Source organism: Rattus norvegicus, chromosome 5, assembly GCF_036323735.1.
Source record: "Rattus norvegicus strain BN/NHsdMcwi chromosome 5, GRCr8, whole genome shotgun sequence".
NCBI classification, from domain to species: Eukaryota; Metazoa; Chordata; class Mammalia; order Rodentia; family Muridae; genus Rattus; species Rattus norvegicus.
In genome coordinates, this window is record NC_086023.1 from 34244206 (window position 1) to 34251383 (window position 7178).

At 43.0% G+C, this 7178-nt stretch overlaps 1 pseudogene; it reads left to right on the forward strand.

Moving 5' to 3' along the window:
* The first annotated feature begins 733 nt into the window (after positions 1 to 733).
* Mrpl30-ps6 (mitochondrial ribosomal protein L30, pseudogene 6) lies at positions 734 to 1181 on the forward strand (annotated as a pseudogene).
* The last annotated feature ends 5997 nt before the right edge of the window (positions 1182 to 7178 follow it).

Below are 7178 nucleotides of genomic sequence, written 5' to 3' on the forward strand. Positions count from 1 at the left end.
AAGGTAAAGAGGGTACAAGCCTACAAAGTGTTCAAAGTAAATTGGGACCATATGGTCATAGGGGCACATTGAAACCATACTGAGGGCTCACTCCTTCCTTCTTTCCTTCTCCTCTTCTCTCTTTGCACACACCCTTTCTTTCTCTACCATTCCACCCCATCCCCACAAAAACAACAACAACAACAACAACAACAACAACAACAACAACAACAACATCATACTGAGAAAACCATACCCAAGAACTTTCCAATGCAACAAGCTCACGAAAATGTGCAATACCCTGGCTGTAAACCCTACCAAAGAGAGCGCCTGACAATCTGAAGTTGAGAGACTCACCAAACTGTCATCAGACCACCTTGAGTGTGTCAAGGGATTGGCAGGAAAGAATGCTCAACTGTGTGTGTGGGGGGGGGGTGGCAGGAAGAGAGGTGTACATATTGTACATATGTGCATGTTTTGTGTTTATGTGTACTTATGCATTGTGTGTGTAGATATGTGCATGTGGGGTGTGTATGCATGAGACTTGAAAGTAGAAGTAAAACTGGAACCAATTAGAAGGGAAGAGTTGAAAAAAGAAGAGTGTCTTCCTTACTGTTCTATATCCGTGAAAAGACACATGATCAAGGAAACTCTTAGAAAAGAAGGCATTTGGCTTCCGTTCTTCTCCTTTCATCTATGGGGACATTCGGGGTGAACACAGCAGTGGCTGCCTCTGAAGAGAATTACCACACCTATGGCTGGGATTCTATGCTTGGTATTTCAGAGGCCTCCAAGCAGAATACAGACTGTGAAGAAAGGTGACAGAGTGGATTCAGTACAGAGTGGATTCGTCACAAATTTACCAGATCAAGAATTTCAGATAAAGTGTTTCAGTCTAGACCTAAAGATCATGACCACCAGAACCCTTGTAAATTGCCCATTGTTACAAGAATAAGAAGTACAAAGAGGTGTCCATACTGAGAAAAAGATACAATCAAGATTCTTGGACTGCAGAAGACATACAGCCCTCAAATTCACAAGACCATCTCGTCTGTGAATGCAAAACTGAACCTGGTTAAACACTTGATAAACATCCAGCCCCTGAAGCTGCCACAGGGACTTCCCACAGAAGAGACCGTGTCCAGCCCTGGGGACTTCGTCAGTAGCATCTGAATCCTGTGGAGCAGGAAGCAAAGTCCTGATGCAGCATGGCTTCAGCTCACAGATGCACTTCCTGAGGAAACTGTTCTCATTAAAGTGTGTTAATCCAGTCCAAAAAAAAAAAAAAAAAAAAAGAAAAAGAACAGAAGGCATTTAACTGGGGTCTTACTTACAGTTTTAGAGTGTGAAGGTTATTCTTGGTTGTCAACTTGGCTATATCTGGAATGAACTACAATCTAGAAACAAGAAATATTTTGCTTGGTTTGAAGTGGGTGACTCCACTTCTAGCCCCAACCTTTGAGGTAGAAAGATACATGCCTTTGATCCGGATCTTGAATCAGGGGGATACACGTTTATTCTGAGCCACACCATCTTCTGGAAGTCTATATAAAAACATGGAAGAAAGAAGCATTTGCTATTTGTGTGCTGGCCCTCGTCTTTGTTAGCAAGTACATTCCTTCCTTCACAGGCATTATACCTCACTTCAACATTCCAGTATCCGGCTGGAGAGATGGCTCAGCAGTTCAGAGCACTGACTGCTCTTCCAGAGGTCCTGAGTTCAAATCTCAGCAACCACATGGTGGTTCACAACCATCTGTGGTGAGATCTGATGCCCTCTTCTGGTGTGTCTAAAGACAGCCACAGTGTACTCATACATAATAAATAAATCTTAAAAAAAAAAAAAAAGATTCCAGCTTCTACCGAAGATTATCCAGCCTTGGTATATATATATATATATATATATATATATATATATATATATATATATATATATATATATATTCTGCTACTCTAAAGATCCATGACTAATACAGAGGGCTAGTCTGAGATCATCATAGTTGGAAGCAGACAGGCATGGCAATAAGCAATAGCTGAGAGCTTTATATCCTGATCCTGCTGGGGTCTGGGAACTGCCACACAAACCATTCAGACACCGATCTCAGTCAAATAGGAATGGTGTCTTGAACACCACACCCTAAGACTAATCAGGCTCAGGAGCTGAACCATGACCCTGATTTAAGGTCCTACAGGACTTTTTAAAGCCTGAGATCTACAATCATCTGTGTGACGTTATTCCGTCAATCAGGATTTAGGGATAGGAGATTTCCTCAGGAATGTATGTTGTACATTTATCCTGTTACCCTTGGTTAGAAAATTCAACTGTGGCAAGGGATTTGCCTTGTCTAATATTCATGCATTAACTTGCCAACCAGGATGTCAACTACCCATGTACATGCCTCTTTCTGCCATGTAGGATGTTAGTTCCCAGGTAGGTCTTGGGAACTTAAACTTTACTTGACCACTACTCAAAATGGAAGTCTTATTTTAAATCGTTTCATATATATATATATATATATATATATATATATATATATATATATATATATATCTTATGCTGGGGTCCATCCCATTGGCAGCTTATAAAAGCAAATAACATAAAAGCTTATACACAGGTATAGGAAGTGCTGGTGGACGGTTGGTTCTGGTCCAAGTTTATTGTGGTAAGTTTACAAGGCAATACTACTGACCTCTAGCATGGCTAGTTTCTGAGGGCACAAATCATAACAGAACAGGTAGTCAACTTGGCATTAGAAAGTTTCCTAGTAACAGCAGAAACATATGAGAAGGTTTCCTTATAATGGTAGGCCAGCCAGGTGACAGTTACCTAAGGACTTAACATTTTTCTTAGGCCTCAACATTCCATCTAGATCTTAATAGTTTACCTAGGCCTTAACAATCTGCAGTTGGCAAGAAGAGAGAAACTTTAAAGCCCACTTCCTGACACACCAACTCTAACAAGGTTACACCTCCTTATTATTCCTCAAAGGCTCATGCATTGAGGACTAAGTATTCAAATACACGACCCTGGGGGCCATTCTCATTTAAAACACAACAGAGGGCAAAAGATGTGAGGGGATACACACACACACACACACACACACACACACACACACACACACACACACAATCACACCAAAAAAATAGGAAAAGATTAAAAGATTTTCTTTCTTTTTTTCTTTCTTTCTTTCTTTCTTTCTTTCTTTCTTTCTTTCTTCCTTCCTTTCTTTCTCTTTCTTTTTTCTTTTCTTCTTCTAGACAGTGTCTATGATGTAGTGCAAGGTGTCCTGGAATTCACTATGTATACTGACTAGCCTTGAACCCACAGAGATATGCTTGTCTCTGTATCATGACTGCTGGGATTAAAAGAGTGTGCTAGCATACCCTACTGGGAAGAAAGTTTCTTAGTAGCCTTTGAGATGTAGCTGAAGATCATATACATGCATGTAATCATCACATGATCACCCCAAGACACTTCAGAGATGCCTTCCTCTTCTTAGAAGCCCGCACCCATACTTTCGGGTATGTCCTAACATTTCCCTGAGTTAACTGTTATAAGACCCCAAAATGCCCCTACATCAGGAGCGCCACCCACAGAGCACAGATTGACAAAGTGACCACTGCAATAGCAAAAGGTTTTTTAATCCATGTACATGGGGTTGCTCATCCACACAGGGAGAGGCAACCCGAACCCAAAAAGCACACAGCTCTTATTTGTTACAGAGGGCAGACTTCAGCAACAGGGTTAGCTGACCCATTCCCATTGGTGGTGCACAGGACAAAGGATCTGGTCAGATATTGGCTGGCCTGCTCAATGGTCTGTTCTTGGCTCAGTTGGTCACTTTCCTCATACAGCCCTACACATGACCTTGGAGAATCACTGGGAAAGGGCTAAGTTGGCACATCCCTTAGAGGGGGGTGAAATGGGTGGTCGGGCAGGGTCAAGATGACATCTTTCGGTTGTTCTTGAAATTTACCACAAGGAGGGGTGGGGGTCTTTACAAGAACAGTTGTTATTGCTTAATTAGCTTAGTCAGAATCTTGATCACCAAAACTTTATCATCTCACAGGGCATCCTATTATCAGATGTATCTCTCAGAAAGGTCACAACTTTGTCATAGGCATCTTGGCCACCAAATGTATTTCTCAAAACTTTGTTTTTATAACTTTGTTTTTCACATCTATGAAACTTTATTTCTTCATTCCTCCCTTTTTCTTTTATCATGGTTTTAATCTTAGAATCATATCTCAATCTCATCACTAGTGATGGTCTCATATTGTTACTTTAACAACATGTTCTCTAATAAGCAATAAACCAGAGTTGTGAACCAAGGGGAAGAATTGAACCAGGTTTCAAACCAACTTTTGTCTTGAGCTCTCTCTTAAAAACTTTATTCTAATCCTTCTCTAATCTTAGCTAAATTGTCTTTAACTCTTCCTGAGTGATCTATATAAAAACAACATTCTTCTTTTAATGCAGCACACAGGCCTCCTTGTTTAAGGAATAACAGTAGATCCAATCTTCTCATTCTGAAGGACTATCTCTGAGAGGGAGGTCAGGAATTCTTGGTGGTCAGTTAAAGTCTTTTCTATTCTTTCTATATCTAAGTCAATAGCAGCCCTCAATTCTTCATAAGCCTTGTGTTGTAGGGCAATAGCAGATGTCCCCATAGCTGGCCCTGAAGCACCTAAACTAAGCCCTAAGATAATTGCCAGAGTAATCCCCAACTCTCTTTTGTGTCTTACTAAGACTTTAGCATCAGGATCCTAGTAGTTCAGTACATCTTCATAAGGATGGCATAACACTCTAGGCACTATCTGAACTAACACACAAAAGTCACGATTGCTTTTTAGAACTTCTAAACTTATACAGGTTGTGATTCCTGAGGCATAGGCCCAAGAAGTGTTAGGAGTACTAACGTGTGCAATGCCTTCATAGTAAGGGGATGTTACATCGTTTGCAATAGAAATCAAACCTATCTCCACACCTACGTTTGAGGGGCCTATCTTGATGGAACCCAGGGCAAACATGAAAGTCTTGTTTCCAAAGCACACTCCTCAAGTGAGCATTACAGCAACCCCATCACAGCAACCCCCAGTCACATCTCGGATGTATCCATTTATCTGACATGCAAGTCTAGGGAGCTTTTTTAAGATCTGAGTGTCCCAGCCCCCTAGTCCCAACAGCTAGTAAGTGACTGGTGAGGGCTGACACAATGGATATCAGAGTGGTCAGTAGCACCAGTATGGTCCTTTCCAGTGAGACTCAAGTGTCTGGGCCCGGTGTTGTCATACATAGACGGAGTCTCTGACCTGGAACTGGTGAGACTTCTTTCTGTATCATCTGTAGGCCTTTTAGTCTGGCATACAAATCATTATTACTATGACATGTTGGTTCAATAATATCATCTAATACAATCAGAGGAGCTGAGGCTCAAAGTAGGGGGGAGGGTAAGGCTGAATTTGAAAAGGGTATTTCTTGCTCTGAAGAGAGCAAGAGGAAGGAGTGCCACCCAGTCTGCACCAGTCTCCATGGTCAATTTGGCCAGGGTCTCTTTTAGAGTTCTATTCATTCTCTCTACCTGTCCCAATCTTTGAGGTCTGTAGATGCAATGTAATTTCCAATCGACCTCTAAGTACCTAGCCACACCCTGGCTTACCTGGGTGATCACCTTGGGCACCCCAAACTGTGGGAAGATTTCTTCCAGTATCTTCTTGATGACTACCAAAGTGATCTCTTGCTTGGTGGGGAAAGCTTCTACCCATCATGAGAAAGTATCTATAAACACTAGGAGATATTTGTTACCATATTTTCCTGGTTTTATCTTAGTGAAGTCCACTTCCCAGTAGGCCCCAGGCTGATCCCCACAGAGTCTCCTGCCAGAGTCAATTTTATTCCTGCAAACATTTACCTTTTGGCATGGTACACATCGGTGCACTATCTGCTCCACGAGATACCTGAGACCTGGGCCATAATATTTACTTTTTGAAAATGTCTGGATGAGTTTGCTTACCCCTAAGTGAGTCCATTGATGCATTTGTTTTATCATGGCCTCTGCCAGTTTTTGTAGCAGGATCTTCTTTCCCGTTGTTGAGGTGTACCAGAGTTCTTCCCTGGCTTGGCTGGGTCGTGGAGGGCCCTTAACAGAGCCAGAATCTCTTCTTTGTTTTTAATCTCCTTGCCTTCAGATGTCAGCAGGCCCCTCTGCTGGTGGGCTGTGGCAAAGGCATACCTGCTGTCCATATACATATTAAGTCTCTTTCCCAGCTCAAGGGCTTTAGTGAGGACAATGAGCTCTGCCCTCTGAACAGAGGTGCCTTCTGGTCGGGCCTGAGCCCAGATGACTCTGTTTCCATGTATCACTGCCGCCCCAGCCCGTCTTTTTCCTTCCTCTAAGAAGCTGGTCCCATCCATGAACCAGATGGCATCTGCCCCCTCTGGTGGCTGGTCAGTCAGATCTTTATGCCACCCCTGTGCTTCAGTGAGCACCTGCTGACAGTCATGAAGGGGGGTCTAGGTCGGGGTCTAGGAGCAGGGTTGCAGGGTTCAAACTCGTAAAGGCAATCTGGGATCACAAGGAACAAGTGGGATACCCAGCCCATGCCAAGGTCCACCATTCTTCGGGTAGTCCATGAGTATTGTTTGTTGCCAGTAGTCCCCTGTACCCAAGGTCTTTTGCTGGACACTAGCCCATTTGGGCGTAGGAGCACAGAGTGTTGGGACCCCGTATTCACAAAACAACTGGGTGGGCTTTCCTTCCATCTTTGCGTATAGCCAGCTCTCTAGGACCGAGAGGCTTGCCTTCGGGCCCACTGGAGAGGCCCGTCTTGTTTTTCCTGGGGCAGTCCCTGGCCCAGTGCCCTTTTTCCTTACAATAGGCACACTGATCTTTAGCCAGGAATCTCTTCTGTTGCCAGGTACTGTCTTCCTAGGTTCCTAACTACTGTGGCCAATGTAAGTTCCTCTCCTGTCTTTTCTCTCTCTTTAGCTCTCTAGCTTCCTCTTCTTTCTGTCTCTTTTCTTCCCTAGCTTCCTGCTCTTTTTGCCTTCTTTCCTCTTTCTCTTCCTCAGTCTCTCTGTTATATCTTCTGCATCTTCCTCTACAGCTATTAGATGTTGTCCACTTATGTGCATAGACCCTGAACCACACTTCAACCTTACTTTCTCTGCAACTTACACTAATTCTCTCAGCAATTTA